The sequence below is a fragment of the Macrotis lagotis genome, chromosome 4, assembly GCF_037893015.1.
Source record: "Macrotis lagotis isolate mMagLag1 chromosome 4, bilby.v1.9.chrom.fasta, whole genome shotgun sequence".
Taxonomy (NCBI): Eukaryota; Metazoa; Chordata; class Mammalia; order Peramelemorphia; family Peramelidae; genus Macrotis; species Macrotis lagotis.
This window is the reverse complement of record NC_133661.1, coordinates 100,454,055-100,472,139: the sequence shown is the minus strand read 5'-3', so window position 1 is coordinate 100,472,139 and position 18,085 is coordinate 100,454,055. Positions and strand designations below refer to the sequence as shown.

The 18,085-nt window shown below is 39.4% G+C and overlaps 1 protein-coding gene across 1 annotated transcript in view; it reads left to right on the top strand.

Annotated features, from left to right (window-relative positions):
• Positions 1-7,914: 7,914 nt before the first annotated feature.
• Positions 7,915-18,085, top strand: part of CASP7 (caspase 7) — a 72,397-nt gene continuing 62,226 nt past the window's right edge. The window contains exon 1 of the mRNA XM_074233647.1: positions 7,915-8,028. The gene's annotated coding sequence lies outside the window, so the exon portion shown is untranslated. The remainder of the gene's footprint in view (positions 8,029-18,085) is intronic.

The following is an 18,085-nucleotide window of genomic DNA, read 5'->3' as shown; positions in this document are numbered from 1 at the left end:
AGAAATCTACTCCTTTAAAAGTAAAAATAACCAACTGGAAAAGAAATGTAACTCTTCAATAAATAAAACTGACCAATTAGAAAAAGGAATGCAAATCATCTAAAACTTAAATTGACCAACTGAAAAGGGAATGCATCTCAGCAAAAAATAAAAATAAAAATAAAAATTAACCAACTGGAAAAGAAAACACAAAAACTAACTGAAGAAAATAAAACCCTAAAAATGTAATTGAACACAGAGAAACTAAAGAATCTCTGAGCACCAAGATTCCATCAATCAAAATCAAAAGGCTGAAAGAAGAAAAGTAAAGTATTTTTAGGAAAAACGAATGACCTGGAAAATAAATTCAGAAGAGATAATTTAGGAATTATTGGTCTACCAGAAAGCCTAAGTCAAAAAAAAAAAAAAGAACCTGGAAAATAGCTTTCAGGAAACTTTTTTCATTTAATTTTTCAGTATTCAGTTTTTATTTTGTGTTTTTCTTTCTGTTTAGATAGGTAGAATCATTGTGTAAACTGTTTTCTAAATTCTGCTTACTTCACTTTTTTTCAGGCAATCAGGGTTAAATGACTTGCCCTGGATCACACAGTGTCAAATGTGTGAGGACAAATTTGAACTCAGATATACCTGACACAAGGGCCACTGTGCCATTTAGCTGTCCCCTTACTTCACTTTCCATTAATTATTTTCTTCTTTTTTCTTTAACAGTACAGTAATGTTCAATAGCATTTATGTATCAAATACTGTTTAGTCATTCTGCAATTGGTGGATTTTATTTCCATTTCTTTGATTCTATTACAGAAGTGTTACTATAAATCTTTTGGGATCTTTAAGGCCTTATTTTGTATTATAGGGATCTCTAGGTGAAAGGTTGTGGATATTTTAGTCAATTTCTGAGAATAAATTCAAATTGCTCTGCAGAGTGGTTGGACCAGTTCTTAGCTCCAACATACCAATTTTTTCACTTAGTGTACCTAGTATTTTTCCAAAGCCTCTTCCTCAACACTGACTATTTCTATCTTTTGTCATCTCTGCCAATTTTCTGGGTGTGAGGTAAAGAACTTCAAAATTGCTTTGCATTTCTCTCAAATGCATCTCTGATTTGCAACAGTTTTTAATATGATTATTGATAACTTGGAGTTTTCTTCCAAGAACCATTTGTTCATATCATTTTTTTTAGTTTTTGTAAAGCAATGGGATTAAATGATCTGTATCAATTGTATCACAAATGGACACACATGTTTGACTTATAAATTTTATCTTCATTAGTTTGGACCTCTCCTTATTTATTTGTTTGTTTATTCTTATTTTTTGTACAAATGATTTTTTATACATTACTAAAATATTCTTGTTTAAGAGTAAACATAATACCCCCCAAAAATATAGACCTGCATGAGCAATAAAGTAAAGAGAAAAAAATTAAAATTAAAAATAATAATAATAATAGTAATAGGTAGAGCCAGGTGGCACAGTGGATAGCACACTGGCCCTGGAGCCAGGAGCACCCGGGTTCAAATCCGGCCCCAGACACCCAACAATTACCCAGCTGTGTGACCCTGGGCAAGCCACCCCAACCCCATTGCCCTGCAAAACACACCAAAAAAAAATAAAATAATAATAATAAGAAGAAGAAGAATGATAGGGCAGCAGACAGAACACCAGCCCTGGAGCCAGGAGCACCCAGGTCCAAATCTAGCCTCAAACACCCAACATTCACCCAGCTGTGCAGTCCCAGGCAAGTCACCCAGCCCCATTTGCCCTGCAACCCCCCAAATAATAATAATAATAATAATAATAATAATGATAATAATGATAATAATAATAATAAATGTGCTTCAGTCTGTGTTCCAACACCTCCAGCTCTGTCGTGGGTGGATCACATTCTTTATGATAAGTCCATCACAAAAGCTACTTCCATATTTTTCTACCACTGCCATTGCTGGTTGCAACTCCCTCCATTCATACTCCCCCACTACCATATACTATATTTTCTCACTCCTTTCACTTTGTCCCTCTTCTTAAATGTGCTGTAGGGTAGCTGAGTGGCACAACAGACTGATCACCAGCCCTGGGGCCAAGAGGACCTGAACCCACATACTACCCCTAACGCCAGCAACCACCCAGCCCCCATGGTCCCAGACAGGTCATTCAAACCCAGCCCCTTGCAAGAAGTAAAAATGAAAATGTGTTATATCTGACCACTCTCCCCACCACGGTCCATCCTCTCCTCCATCACTCACATCCCCCCCCTTCCCCCTGTCCCCCTTCTCTCCTTCTTACTCTAGCTGTCTATACCCCATTGAGTATATGTGCTGTTTCCTCTCTGAGCCACCTCTGATAAGAGTGAATGTTCCCTCATTCCCCCTTGCCTTCCCCCTTCCATATCATTGCAATAGCTCATTGTAATAAAAAAAATCTTAGCTTGTTCCACTTCTCTTTTTTTCTTTCTCCCGTTATCTTTCCCTTTTAGCCATTGACTCCATTTTTACCCTATATTATATCTTCAAATTCAGCTCTCTCCTGTGCTTCATCTATAAGAACTCCTTCTACCTGCTCTATTAAATGAGAAGATTCATATGATTATTATCAGTATCATTTTTCTATGCAGGAATACATGTAGTTCACCATCATTATGTCCCTCATGTTTTACCCTTCTCCACTCTCTGTGCTTTACCTAAGTCCTGTATTTGAAGATCAAACTTTCTGTTCAGGTCTGGCCATTCTAACAGGAACGTTTGAAATTCCGCTGTTTCATTGAAAGTCCATCTTTTTCAGTTTGGGCCTCTCCTTTAAGCCAATCAAAATTATTTTCAATCTTAATTCTGACATTTAAAGAATAAACAGTTAATCTCAAGTTTTCATTAACCATAAATCTGATAACAATATCTTCTATATCTTCATCTAAATCTTTAACCAAAAGTATCTACAGAATCAAGCATTAGAGACAAGTAGCACAGTAATTGGAACATCCTTGCAGACTGGCATAGAGTCATTGATAAAAACTCTTTGGATCCAGCCCTTCAACCAACAATGAGCATGTCTAATGATATGAATAACCAGTATATTTCCCACCATACCAACAACTAAAAGTGACATCTCACCTCTAAGACTTAAGAAGTTCAGTAGGAATTCTTCCCTACTGAAAACAAAATTACCAGTATCAGAGGATGGTATAGATATATGTTTCAGGTTGGAATGCATCTATAGCAAAGAAACCAGTGGCATATAAAATGAATGCTCATGGATGGCTAGTGTTGTATCTGATAGGCTACTAGATTTTTTAGTGGAAGAATCCTGCCCCTCAATCTGTTAGCTTTTCTTAGGATCTATTGTGAAGAATGGAATTATAGAGACAGCCCTGAGCAATTGCTTAGAGTTAGATATTTCTTGATAGTTTCTTTTGATTCAAAGGCCTTCTCACTCCAACTCTGCCTAGATTATAGATTATGGAATTTTAGAGCTGGAAAGATCAGGAAGGTCTTAGAGACCTTTATGTTTAACTCTTTCATTTTATAGATAAGGAAATTATAGAGAGGAAGATGACCCAGTTTTCAGTTAACATGTTTTGTTGCGTCACTGAGGGCTATTTAGAAGGGAAGGCTGTGAGATGAGCAATAAGCTTTCTATATGAGAATGCATAACAGTGATGGCTGGAATGAGAATTTTTAAACTGAGAACTTTTAGTTTAGGGAAGTTCAGTATGTCTACAAGAAGTGATGGGTTCTGTTTTGTCTTTATCTTGTTTAGCATCAAAAAATGTTGTCTTAAGAAGGAAATGAGAAGAGGGAGGTGGGATTAATTCAGCACAAAGTCCATCCTGTAAGTAAATTAAGTCAAATGGGATCATTCTTGTTTTTAAAATATTCCCATTTATAGTCAATAGTCACCAAACATTTATTAGATGCCTGCTATGTTCTTAAACTTTGAGATACAAAAAAAAAAACAACAGGCAAAAACAATGCCTGACCTAAAGAAGTATCTAATGGGGGAAACCACAAGCAAGCAAACTGTATACAGGATAAATAGGAAATCATTAACAGAGGGATTAAGAGGATTTTGGAAAAACTTCCAGAAGGTGGTATTTAAGTTGAGATTTAAAGAACAGAGTTGAGGAGGAGGAGCATTCCAGGTTTGAGGGATAGCCAGAGAAAATGCTTAGAGCAAAGAGATGGAGTATCAGGATTGTGTAATGTCAAGGAGGTTGATGTTTTTGGATCAAAGGTATGTGAGTAGGAGTAAGTATAAGAAGACCGGAAATATAGAAGGGAGCTAGATTATAAAGGGCCTTGAATGTCAAAGAGAATTTTGTTTGATCCTGAAAGTAATAGGGAGCCACTGGAATCTATCAAATAAAAAATAAGACAGTCATACCTGTGTTTTAGGAAGATCAGTTTAAGAACTGAATAAAGGATGGATCAAAGTGGGGAGAAACTTGAGGCAGGAAGACCCAACAGCAAGCTCTTTCAATAGTCTAAAAATAAAGTGATGAGGGCCTGAACCAGAGTGATAGCAGTGTCAGAGGAGAAAAGGGGGCTTATCAAGGAATGTTATAAAGGCAAAAGCAAAAGGCCCTGGCAACAGATTGAATGTGGGGGTAAGAGACAGCAGTGCAGGATGGTTTTGAACCTGAGAGATTGAGAGGATGGTGTTATCCTCCACTGAAATAAAGAAGGTAGGGGGGTGGAGAAGTTTAGAGAAAAAGAGAATGAATGCTGTTTTGACTATGTTGAATTTAAGATGTCTCCTAGACATCCAGTTAGAGATGTCCGAAAAGTAGTTGGAGATTCAGGTCTTGGGGTCCCCAGAGAGTTTTGAGCAGGATAGATAGATCTGAGAATCATCAGCATAAGGAAGATAATTAAATCCATGGGAGCTGATGAGATCACCAAGTGAAGAAGTAAAGAGGAAGAAAAGAGAGGGCCCAGGACAGAATCCTGAAAGATAACCTACAGTTGGAAGGCATGATCTGGAGATCCAGCAAAAGAGACAGAGAAGGAACAGTCAGATAGTTAGAAGGTAAACTAGGAGGAGGGAGTGATCAATAGTAGCAAAGGTTGCAGAGAAGTGAAGAGATGAGGACTGAGAAAATGCCATTGTATTTGACAATTAGATCACTGGTAATTTTGAAGAAATCAGTTTTGAAGGAATAATACAGTCAAGCTGGATTATAAAGGATTAAGAAGAGAGTTAAGAGGAAAGAAAGTGGAAACATGTTTTTCAAGAAACATTTCCCATTAATATTGTTTCTTACATTATTTTTGAAACTTTCTTCTCTGAAAAGGGATTCCCAAAATATCATGGGCTGAGCCCTCCCTGAAAGTAGAAGAAAGAATCTTGGTAAATATTTAACAACTGCCTTTTGAAAAAAATTTATTCATTTAGACTTCTAAGTCTAACCCATATTATTAATACTTCCTCTTTTATTTTCTTAAGTCTAGACAACAAACAAAACAATAAATTAAGCCAATTAATAAATACTTTTAATGAAAAATTTAGCAATCCGTGGGATTCAATTTTTTTTAAGGTTTTTTGCAAGGCAAATGGGGTTAAGTGGCTTGCCCAAGGCCACACAGCTAGGTAATTACTAAGTGTCTGAGACTGGATTTGAACCCAGGTACTCCTGACTCCCAGGCCCGGTGCTTCATCCACTGCGCCACCTAGCTGCCCCCAGTGGGATTCAATTTGAGCCATCTCATAATAGCATGTTCCTGAAGGTAGACCTTTAGAATGATCTAGAACCTGAGGAGTTATAGATTCCTACTATTCCAGTCCCCAAAATGTTATAGATCAGGATGCTGAGGCTCAGAAAGGGTCAATATCCTGCCCCAGGTCACATAGCTAGTAAACAGTAGAGACACTTAGAACTCAGATCCAGGCTCTTAAGTTAGCACTCTCCAAAGCACCATGTAAAACCATACTAAAACTTTGGGGACAGCCTGTAAATAAGAATCCACCAACTCTTAATTAATCAAGATGGAATCTGTGGCCTTGGGCAACCTATGTGCATTCTATACAGCACAGGTGCACAATAAATGGATTCTGAATGAAGATTTAACAAGCAAACAAAGAGGTCTCAGATACTTAACCACAAGAATTGGCAGAGGTGGCTTCCAATCTTTTTGACTCTTCCTCTTCCTCAGTTTGTAGAGGTGAGAGTGGAAGGTATATGGGGAATACAGCAATAGTTGAAATATATATCCCTTTGCCTAGAATGCTGTCAAACTAAGACAGAAAGGCCTGAATACCCATTGCTGATAGAAAATAGAGTGTATATGAGCCTTATGAGTCATGGGAAGAGCTATCATATTATGGGGGGAAGGGAAGCCTCTGGATGAGGAACCCTCCCATAAAATGCAAATTCTCCTGGGAACTCTGCTGTCAATCAATTATATCTCAAAGTGAACCTATACAATAGAAGTTCTATTTTGACCAGGCAGAACGAACAGGGAAAGAATGAGTAATGAATGCCTTTTTAGCCTATTATGGTTTTCCACAATCTACCTAAGTTATTTTTCCAACTTTGTGTCTCAACTTCTTATATTTCAATTAAGCCAAATTGGATTTTTCACCATTCTCCTATTTCACCTACACGGCGTTGGCCTTGGAGTTAAAGATGACAAAAATTTGAATCTGGCTTCAGACATTTGACTCTTACTAGGTATGTGACCTTGGGCAAGTCACTTAACCCTGATTGTCTCCCACCCAGAACCATCTCCAAGCATCCTGATTCATATTTGGCCACTGGATCCAAATGGCTCTGGAGGAGAAAATGAGACTGGTGCCTTAGCACAGCACCTCCCTCACTCAAATCCAATTCACGTGCTTGTCATGGCATCACCTCCTGATGGTATGGTCTTTTTTTGAAAATGAAGGACAAACATTATTATTGATCACACAGTCTTCCAAGAAATATTCCGGGGCGGGTAGGTGGCGCAGTGGATAAAGCACCGGCCCTGGAGTCAGGAGTACCTGGGTCTCAGACACTTAATAATTACCTAGCTGTGTGTCCTTAGGCAAGCCACTTAACCCCATTTGCCTTGCAAAAAAAAAAAACAAAACTAAAAAAAAAAGAAATATTACAACGGTAAAAGCAGTGGGCCCCAGCAACAGATTGAATATGGGGGGGAAGAGAGATCAGTGTAGGATGATTTCGAGCCCGAGCCATCAGCTCCGAAATAAGGAAGGTATATCTAAATTGCCAGTGCAAGTACAGGGAATTGGTAAAGAGAAGAGGGGCAGCCAGTTTCTTTGTCTTTAAAATGAAGAGATTAGGCTGGATCTCCCCTAAAATACAAATCTCCCTAATCTTTAAAAACAAAGTCTTTTTGCCTATTAGAATGTAAATTCCTGGGGTGGAGATTTTGTTTCCCTCGGATCTCCACCACTTAACACAGGGAGCTCTTAATTGCTGCTCTTTGGCTAGTGTGATCTTCCAGGATGGTTAGAGTGATCTTTCTTTCCCTACACTTAAATCATCTCGGTTTTTTACACTTTCTCATATTCTAAATGTTATTCTTTCTTTTTCTTTTTTAACCAACTTTCAAGCCTCTGGAGGGCTGAGTAGGGGCCTCCCCCCTTTCAACCTGTACCGGACCGACGTGGGTGGAGGCTTTACGAAGCAGAGGTCGGTTTAGGGCCATAAAGCCCTTGTGACAAGGGACTGCAGGCTCCGCAATGCAAAGGTGGGCCAGGCGGCGGATAGGGCTCTCTGGGCCTGGCCTCTTCGGGGAACCGGGCGAGGCCAGTGGACTACAAGGCTAATCTCAAAGCAAAGGCAGCCGGCGGCTTCTTCTCAGGCCGCAGGGCCCCAGCACCCGGAAAACTCGAGAAGGGGGCGCGCTGGCCCCTCCCCGCGCGGAGGGATGGCCCCGCTCCGCCCTCCGGAGCCGGACTAGGCGGGCCAGGGGCCTCGGGGAGCGGGGCTCCGCCCATCGGCCCCAGGCCAGCTCAGCTCCCGAGCCGGCTGGCCCCTGAGAGGAGTCCTTAGCCGCGTCTCCCCCTCCTCCTCCGGGATCCTCGGTGGACACGGTAATGCCAGTTGCACTCTCTGCCCCCTCTCTCTGCCCGCCTGTGGGCCTCTGCAGCCCGGCCGCCCTCTGCGCGCTGCCACTTTGTATCCTGCTCGCCAGCCTGCTTTCCTTTGGCCTTCGACTCAGACTGTGAGGGATGGAGGCTTGTTGGCCGGCTTAGGACAGTCCGGTGGCCGCTGCTGCTGCATCCCTGCGCGGGCAGCCGCGCTCGCCTTTGAGCGGCCTCATGCACTTCTGATACACTGCAAGTTCTCCGTGCCCTCTAGTGTTTCTTGCCGAGAGTTTAGGACTTGAAAAGCACTCTGTGTGTCTTTTTTTTTAACAACTCTAGGAGACACATTACTGTTTCCATGTTACGTATAATGGTAGTAGTTATCTGCATAGCTCTGTAAAGTTGGCCAGATGCTTTCCTATCGCTTCATTCGAGCCCCTCCCCCCAACCCCGGGAGGTGGGTGCTGTTACCGAGCTTCGTTTTACAGAGGAGGGGCGCGAACTTTGGGACACGGAGATAGTAAGAATCAGAAGTAAGAGTTGTAACTCAGGGAGCGCCGGCCCTGGAGCCAGGAGGACCCGAGTTCACATCCGGCCTCAGACACTTACTAATGACCTAGCTGTTGTGGCCTTGGCCAAGCCACTTAACCCCATTGCCTTGTAAAAAAAAAATTTTTTTTAAACTGAGCAAAAAAAAAGATTTTAACTCACAGCTAGTGGGGTTAAGGAGGGAGAGATCAAAGAAACGTGTGATCAGAGGATAAAAGATGCGGAGCTGGGAAGTGAGGAAATTTAGGCCCCCAATTTCACAAACAACGTGCAATATTAGCGGCTTTCCATTCTGCCTTTACAAATGATTTAGTCCCACTGTCTTCCAGATGAGGAAACTGAGACTCAAAGGGCCATAGGAATTTTAGAGCTGAATTTTAGAAACCAAAAGAACCATGGATTTAGAGTAAAACGACCTGGGTTTGAGCTAGGTGGTACAATGGATTCTCTGGAAGACCTGAGTTCAAATTTGACCTGAGACCCTTTGTAGCTCCTGTGACCCTGGGCAAATCACATCACTGTTTGCCTCAGTTTCCACACCTGTAAAATGAACTGGAGAAAGATATGGCAAACTCCTCCAGGATCTCTCCCAAGAAGACAACAAATTGGATCCAAAAGTCAGGCATGACTGAAAAATGACCGAACAGCAATCTGCCATTTAATTCAAGGGTGACTTTGGCCAGGTCACTAGGCCCACTCCTTGGGCCTCAGTTTTTCATTTATAAAATATGGGTTTAGACTAGATGGCCTTGATGCAGTTCCAAATCTTTATTCTTTATTTTTTGACCCCAAGCAATCAATCAACAAACATTTATTAAGAATTTACTTTTTGTACAGATCTCTCTCTCTCTCTCTCTCTCTCTCTCTCTCTCTCTCTCTCTCTCTCTCACACACACACACACACACACACACACACACACACACACACATCCAAAATAATCTCCCCTTAAGGAATTTACCTGGCTGACAGGAATAAAGGGGCAGCTCAACAGGAATGTAGTGACAGATCAGTGATATCATCTGTAAAGGAACTTCCCCTGTAAGGAGACTACTAATTCCTGTTTGCATCTTCTCTGATAGAGAATAATTTAGGTCTTTGCCTGTAGTCCCGCAGCCTATATGTATCAAAAGGAGAATTTAAAACCTAGGTCTTCCTATTGGTGGGTGTACTATGCTGCCTTTGCATGAAGCATGTATGCATAAATACAATATATTTCTGACTCTGTGAACCATAGCACATCATCTTGATGTCCTGTCTTTTGGCATTTTAATACTGTCCATGGAGTGTTCTTGGCAAAGATACTGGAGTATGCTTTGCCATCTCCAGAGGATCACCTTTTGACAGAACACTTCACTTTGACCTCTGTTTTGAGTAACCCTACACAGCATAGCTCACAGTTTTATTGAGTTATGCAAGTCCTTCCATCACAACAAGGTTGTGATCCAAGAAGACCTACAAATATAAGCAAATCTTTACATATATCATGACACTGGCAGAGAGGAATATCATTTTGACAGCAGAATAGAAAGAATAAATTGGAGAATGAAGAAACTAGATCAGGGGCCTACTGCATAATTGTGGTTAGATTTGATGGTGAAGAAAAGGGGATAGAGCAGAGGGCTATCACAAACTTAAGATCCACCAAGACTTGGGAAACTGTTGGAACTGGGAGATAAAGAGACTGAAGACACAAAGGAACTGGATAAGGATGATAATCAAGAGAGGCTAACACTTCCATTTTATACTTGAGATTAAGTATTTTGCCCAAGGTCACACAGGGGGTAGAACCAACATCTTATCCAGGGCTTCTGACTCCAAAGCTGGAATTTGCTTCTTTGTTTTTTCCTTTAAGCTATTTCCTCCTGGGATACAGTCATTTTCACAAGGTTATAAGCTTGGGACTCAAGTCTGTCATCCTATTGCAATATTGGCTTTTCTTTGGAACATTTTTTATTTTGCTCTTATTGTAGAAAATTCCTATGTAGTGGCTTCCAATACTTGAACACACATAGATTTGCTCTATTCTACTTGTCTATTCATGGGCATGGAGAATAGAAAGAACAGATACTGATTTTAATTGTTAGAAACCACCCCCATCCTCTCCTATCAGTGCTTTTTTTTCTTTCCCATTCTAGCATGGAAGCTCAGGACATCCCCTAAAATAAGCTGGTTTATATTCAATTTAATTGATAAAGGAAGAGAGATGTGTTAAGAATTGAGAAATTCTTTATTTTGGAAATGAGACAAAGGGGAAAAAAAAAGGAAAAAGAAATTGATGGGGTTTTTTCTTTCTTGGAAAGATTTTATTTATTTTGAGTTTTACAATTTTTCCCCTAATCTTGCTTCCCTCCCCCACCCCCACAGAAGGCAGTCTGTTAGTCTTTACATTGTTTTCATGGTATACATTGATCTAAGTTGGATGTAATGAGAGAGAAACCATATCCTTAAGGGAAAAAAAATAAGTATAAGAGATAGCAAAATTACATTATAAAATATCAGGTTTTTTAAATTAGAAGTAATACTTTTTGGTTTTTGTTCATGGTCCACAGTTTTTTTTCTGGATTCAGATGATGTTCTCCATTGCAGATAGCCCCAAATTGTCCCTGATTGTGGCACTGATGAGATGAGCAAATCCATTGAGATTGAGATTCATTATCACCCCCATGTTGCTGTTAGGATATACAATGTTTTTCTGGTTCTGCGCTTCTTCAATTGATGCCAATCCCTCCAGGCTTCCCTGAATTCCCATCCCTCCTGGTTTCTAATAGAACAATAGTGTTCCATGACATACATATACTGTAGTTTGTTAAGCCATTCTCCAGTTGAAGGACATTCACTTAATTTCCAATTCTTTGCCACCACAAACAGTAGTGGTATTACTGGATCAAAAGGTATGCACATTTTTGTTGCCAAATTGCTCTACAGAAAGGTTGGATAAGTTCCTATGATAGTTTTTTTTTTTAGGTTTTTTGCAAGGCAAATGGGGTTAAATGGCTTGCCCAAGGCCACACAGCTAGGTAATTATTAAGTTTCTGAGGTCAGATTTGAACTCAGGTACTCCTGACTCCAGGGCCAGTTCTCTATCCACTGCACCACCTAGCCTCCTGAGCCTCAACTTCTTCATCTATAAAAATGAAAACGTTGGATAGTTTTTTGACCATAGCTATAAATTAAGGTGGAGTTGGAATGAGATAAGTCTGAAATCTGTATCTAGACAACAGTACCTTTAGATACTAGATCATTATTGTGTATGATATTTACCTTTCTCATGATAGCCCTGTGAAATAATTAAGGCAGATGTCTTTATTTTACAGAGAGGGAAATTGAAACCTGAAAGTAAAGTCACATGCTCAGAATCATTCAGCTAGAAATTTAGAGAATCAAGACTTAAACTCAGATGTTTTGTCTCCAAATAAAATCCCCTTTTAACCTATCAACTAATTAAACACCAATTATTCACTAAAATTAATTGCTAATTCATATTTATAAAGTATTTTATGTATATTGCCTGTTTTTCAGCCCTAAAATCATCCAATGTGGTAGATAGGACAAGTACTAGTATCTTCTTTGTAGCTGTAATCTCTTCTGATTTTTTTCCTTCACTAACTTCTGTTATTCTGCCCAAGGATTGGGGAATTTCTTGGTATTGAAAATTTAAGAGCCCTTCTTACATGACGGAGTTCCTTCCAGATTGTGAGGTTTGTCCTGGGGAGTGAGTTAGTCACCAAGAGTTCCATGGAAGTTTGTAAAGTCCCAGTAGGCAGGTGCACATGTCTTAGACCCTGCCTTCTACTGAGCATGAACCTATCATAAGGACTTCCCAAGAAATCCAAACTTAGCTTTAGCAATCTAGGAGCCTGGTCTCCACTGGGTTAGGAGAAGTAGTTTATTACCCTAGACTCTAGGCAGGAGCAGTTTAGAATGGAGGTTATCTGTTCAATTGTTCTGGGGAAAATTCTTATTGAGCTTTGACTTCTTTTTCCTTCCTGTTGCAAACCCTGATGATTTTGCTTGTTTTCCCTGAGGATTATACCTCAAAGCCACTGGACTTCCTTATCCTCTACTCTTGGACATAGGGCCTATTCAGAAATTTCCTTGCCCTCATTAAGGATATAAAAATTGATTTTTTTTAACCCCATATGCCTAAGCAGTAACCAGACAGTAATTTCCTAGATGAGTTTGAGTTGATTAGTCCAGTTCAACAAGTAGTTATTAAACACAAAAAATCCAGAGCAGTATGGAGGGGGCATGCTTGGTAATATGGTACATGGAGAGGACCAGAAGACTACTAGTTCAAATCTACCTGTGCTTGGGAAAGCCTCTTAAATTCCTCTTCAATAAAATGAAGAGGTTTCTTTAGATGATCTCTAAGGCTCTAGGTATAAATCTGGGATCCCGTGAAATAATAATAATAATAGCCCTTATTTATATATTTTTTTCCATTAAAAATATATTTTCCCTACAACAAATCTCTGAGGTAGATAATAAGTTGAGATCCTTGTCTTCATGTAACATACATACTGGTAAAACCACTATAATAAATTTACTTGAGTATAAACAGAAAAGAGCAGCTAGGTAGTACAGTGAAGTTTGTAATGGCCACGGAGCCAGGGAAAGTCATCTTGCCGAGTTCAAATCTAGCCCCAGACACTTCCTAGCTTTGTGACCCTGAGCAAGTCACTTAACCCTCTTTGCCATAGTTTCCTCATCTGTAAAATGAGCTAGAGAAGGAAGGAAACCATTCCAGTCTCTGTGAAGAAAACCCCAAATGGGGTCATAAGGAGTCAATATTACTGAAAAATGAAGGGGAAAAAGGCAGAAATAATCACCAAAATTATTTTTCTTCTAATCTCTATTAAACTATTGAATTTCTAATTATTTAAAATATGGAAACCCTTTAAGTTGTCAGAGGACCTGACAACTTAAATTGTGACAATATGGTCTCTAAGGGTGTACCATGTAATATTGGACAAGTCTTTTAATTTCACTGAGCCTCAACTTTTTTTTTTTAGTTTTTTGCAAGGCAAATGGGGTTAAGTGGCTTGCCCAAGGCCACACAGCTAGGTAATTATTAAGTGTCTGAGGTCAGATTTGAACTCAGGTACTCCTGACTCCAGGGCCATTGCCCCTCAACTTCTTCATCTATAAAAATGAAAACGGACTAAATGACCTTTCCCATCCAACTTGTGATTCAAGATCCCAGGGCTCTGTTTTTAAAAATAAATTATATTACAGTCCAGAATTTTTCCCCCCACTCTAATGGTACCTTTATATATAGTATATTAAAACAACTTTCAGTCAGCACCATTAAATGTCCACTTTTGGGGATTCTTGTACTATAGGAAGTCCATTAGATTGGGGGCATTAGATCTGGGTTCAGATTCCACCTCTAACCTCTGTGACTTTGGGCAAATCATTTAATTTCTCTGAAATTAGTAAGGAAGTGGTGATCCTGAAGGTTCTTTGAAGTCCCAAAATTTTAGAAATATCCACAGGCATCAGCACCAGTTAATGGTCAAAGGTTTTTTTTGTTTTGTTTTTTTTTTTTTAGGCAAATGCTTGGTCAGAAACCCAGATGGTGCATTCAAAATGTTGAATGACATTTTTTGGATCTCCTGGATTATCCTGGCACAATTGTATTGATACTGCTGGTACAGCAGCAATTGATGAGCATTGGCTCCCTAGCAGGACTAAAGTGCTGTTGGGGGGATAGAGTACAGAGGAAATAGTCACACACAATATAGTTGATGACTTAGAAGGAACAAGGTCCATTCATTGCAGAGTACTTTGTGAGTCTGCCAATTTCATGTGCTTTGTAGAAGTCCTAAGGTAGGAACAAGATAAGCTGTTGTCTAGGACATGGCACTGTTTCAGGGGTTTTTGTAATATTTTCTAAGCACACTTATTTTAATGTAGTGGGAATATTCTGCTACATGTGACATGTGAATGTTTATCAGCAACATAGGGACTGAGTATGTTACACTTTATTTTTAAAACTTGGATTGGAATGGCTTGTCCTGGTTCCATCTGTGTGTGGTAAAAAGTCTTATAGTGCTAGATCATGTTTATAAACTCTGCTTTATGGCCAATAAATCCCAAAGGAGTTGTAGTTAATCTTTTCTTTTCCCAGACTTTAGTAGTTTCTTAGGAAGGTGATGTGTGAGAATACTGTGATTGTTAATTCCTCAATAAGGAAGTAGTTAGAGAAATGGAACATATAATAAATGTGTGACCTCTGGAATGTAATAAATGTGTGACTTCTGGCAAATAACTCAAACTCTCAATACTCCACTTTAACAAGTCTCTAAGTGTGAGCTGGGAATCTCTAGGAGATCCTATCAAGGGGTCCACAAGGTCAAAAACTTTTCATAATAATTTCAAGACATTATTCATCTTCATGTTTTTACTCACATTCTCTCATGATTGTTAATTAAACATTTTGCCACAAACATAAAAACTGAGTTAATAAACCTCATCTGGAAATTTCTATTTTGCCTTGCGAATGAACAAATCTATAAGATATGACTGGGTTGGCTGTTTAGCTTAGATCTGTCAGGCATCAGTTCCAGTTTGGTCAAAGATTTTTTTTAGGTGAATGCTTGGTCACAAACTAAAATGCTAAAATATTCAAAGTGTTGAATAACATTTTTGAGTCTCCTAGATTATCCTGGAATAACTGTGTTGATACTCCTGGTGTAGAAGCAATTGATGAGCATTGACTCCCTAGTATAAATCTTGTCAGTAGGTCCAGACTGGACTACTTAATCATTATAATTCTCACAGGTAGTTTTTAAAAAAAAAGTCTGTTTCACTTAAGAGTGTCTTTGATGAAGCAGTAAATTGATTTTATTAAATCTTATCCCTTGAATATACATATTTTTAAATATTCTGCATAGTGAAATGGGAAGTACTCCTAAAACAATTCTTTAATATACTAGAGTATCATGGTTCTCAGGAAAAATCAGATTTGCTTGGCTGTTTGAACTGTGAGCTGAATCGGTAGATTTTTTTCATGGGATAATCCATTAGATTGTAAACTCCTTAAGGGACAATTCAGTAGATTGTATGCCCTTTCATATCCCCAGTGCTTAGCCCAGCATCTGACATATGCTTAATAGATGCTTACTGATCGATTGCTTGTTGGGTTTAAATGACCAAGGAATGTTATATTAAAATTTTAAAACTGACATAATCAGGAAACAGATCTAACAGTGGGCAAAGCAAAAATAAAACAGCTACCAAAAACCCAAAGACCTTCAAATTTCCAGGAGAAATAACTGAAATAATATATGATTATCCTGTATTTAAAAGAAATCAAAGAAAAAAACTGGACTATTGCATTGGAATAAAAAAAGATATTAACTGGGATCCCTTCCCCACCACTAACACACACACACACACACACACACACACACACACACACACACACACACACACACTTTTTTTTATTAAAGATTTTGAGTTTTACAATTTTTCCACCACTCCTACTTCCCCTCCCCCCCCCCCCCCACGGAAAGCAATCTGTCAGTCTTTACTTTGTTTCCATGTTGTACATTGATCCAAATTGAGTGTGATGAGAGAGAAATCATATCCTTAAGGAGGAAACAAAAAGTCTTAGAGATAACGAGATCAGACAATAAGATATCTGTTTTTTTTTTTCTAAATTAAAGGTAATAGTCCTTGACCTTTGTTCAAACTCCACGGCTCTTTATCTGGATATAGATGGCATTCTCCATTGCAGACAGCCCCGAATTGTCCCTGATTGTTGCACTGATGGAATGAGCAAGTCAATCAGGGTTGGAACATCACCCCCATGTTGCTGTTAGGGTGTGCAGTGTTTTTCTGGTTCTGCTCATCGTCCATGCAAATCCCTCCAGGTTTCCCTGAATTCCTGTTCCTCCTGGTTTCTAATAGAACAATAGTGTTCCATGACATACATATACCACAGTTTGCTAAGCCATTCCCCAATTGAAGGACATTTACTTGATTTCCAATTCTTTGCCACCACAAACAGGGCTGCTATGAATATTTTTGTACAAGTGATGTTTTTACCCTTTTTCATTGATCAGTAGTCCCCACATATATTTTAATAGTGGTTTTTATTTTTGTTGTTCATTTGATAGTTGTTTCTGACATTTTGTGACTCCATGGACCATAGCATGACAATCCTTCTATCCTCTACATCTCTCAAAGTCTGTCCAAACTCATCTTTTGTTGCTTCCCTGACACTATTCATCATCTCATCTTCTCTTGTCTTCTTTCTTTGCCTTTAATCTTTTCTAATATCAGGTTTTTTCACAGTGGGTTCCATCTTCTCAATATATGAACAAAAAGAACTTAAGCTTTGGCTGTAGTATTTGTCCTTCTAGAGCATGCTTGAATTAATTAATTTTAAGTATTGACAGATGTGACCTCCTTGCTGTACAATGGACTTTTTTTTTAGGTTTTTGCAAGGCAAATGGGGTTAAGTGACTTGACCAAGGCCACACAGCTAGGTAATTATTAAGTGTCTGAGACTGGGTTTGAACCCAGGTACTCCTGGCTCCAAGGCCAGTGCTTTATCCACTCCGCCACCTAGCCACCCCCTACAATGGACTTTCAAAAGTCTTCTCTATCACCACAGTTTGAAAGAGTCATTTCTGTGGCACTCAGCTTTCCTTATGATCCAGTTCTCATAGTCATACATCGCTACTGCAAAAATCATAGTTTTGATTATACAGACCTTTGTTGGCAAGATAATATCTACAGATTTGCCCTAGCTTTCCTTCCAAGTGCTTTTTACTACTACTATTGCCAGAGAAATTGTGCCACCACTAAGGATTGAGAGCTCTTGTGAAAGTGAAAGAATATACTAGAGTTGAATAGCCCTGGAGTTGAAATAGCTCAGAATTCTTATTTCACAAGTCTGCAAAATTCACAGATTAAAACCCTTTTTCCCTGAAGAGACTGTAAGCCAACTTTTTAAGTGGTTTGTGGACTGGGAGAATAACAAAGGACTAGGCTAGGTATCTGAGGGAAAGAATGAAGGGAAAGCAGCCAGAAGATGAGACTGGGCTGAGACTGAAGTTAGATGCCTTGGAGCAAAGGGATTAAGTGTGAGGGACAGGCTAAACAACAGTTTTAGACAGTCTGCCTGAGAATAAGGGAGAAAAGACTAGAGACCATAGTTCTTCTGCAGCCTAGGTTAGGAGCACATGGTTCTAGATTAGAGAGAGAGAAGGTACCCATCTTGCAAAGGGGAAAAAGGAAGGAAGAAGAGGCTTCTATTCTGGGACCCCTCACTTAATGCATTTCCAAAGTAGGTTGGACAAGGGTGTTGCTTGCTGAGTGTTTAGCACCTGGCTCCAGGTACTCTCCAATATGCATGCTACAAGGGAGGCCCTCCAAGGAGTGGCCAAGACAGTACTCATTGTGCATGGGTGACAGTCTATGCACTATTCCCAAAGAATACAAGTCTGCAAAGGATATAAGTCCCTCATATTATTTCCTGTAACCTGCATCAGGGTGGCTTAA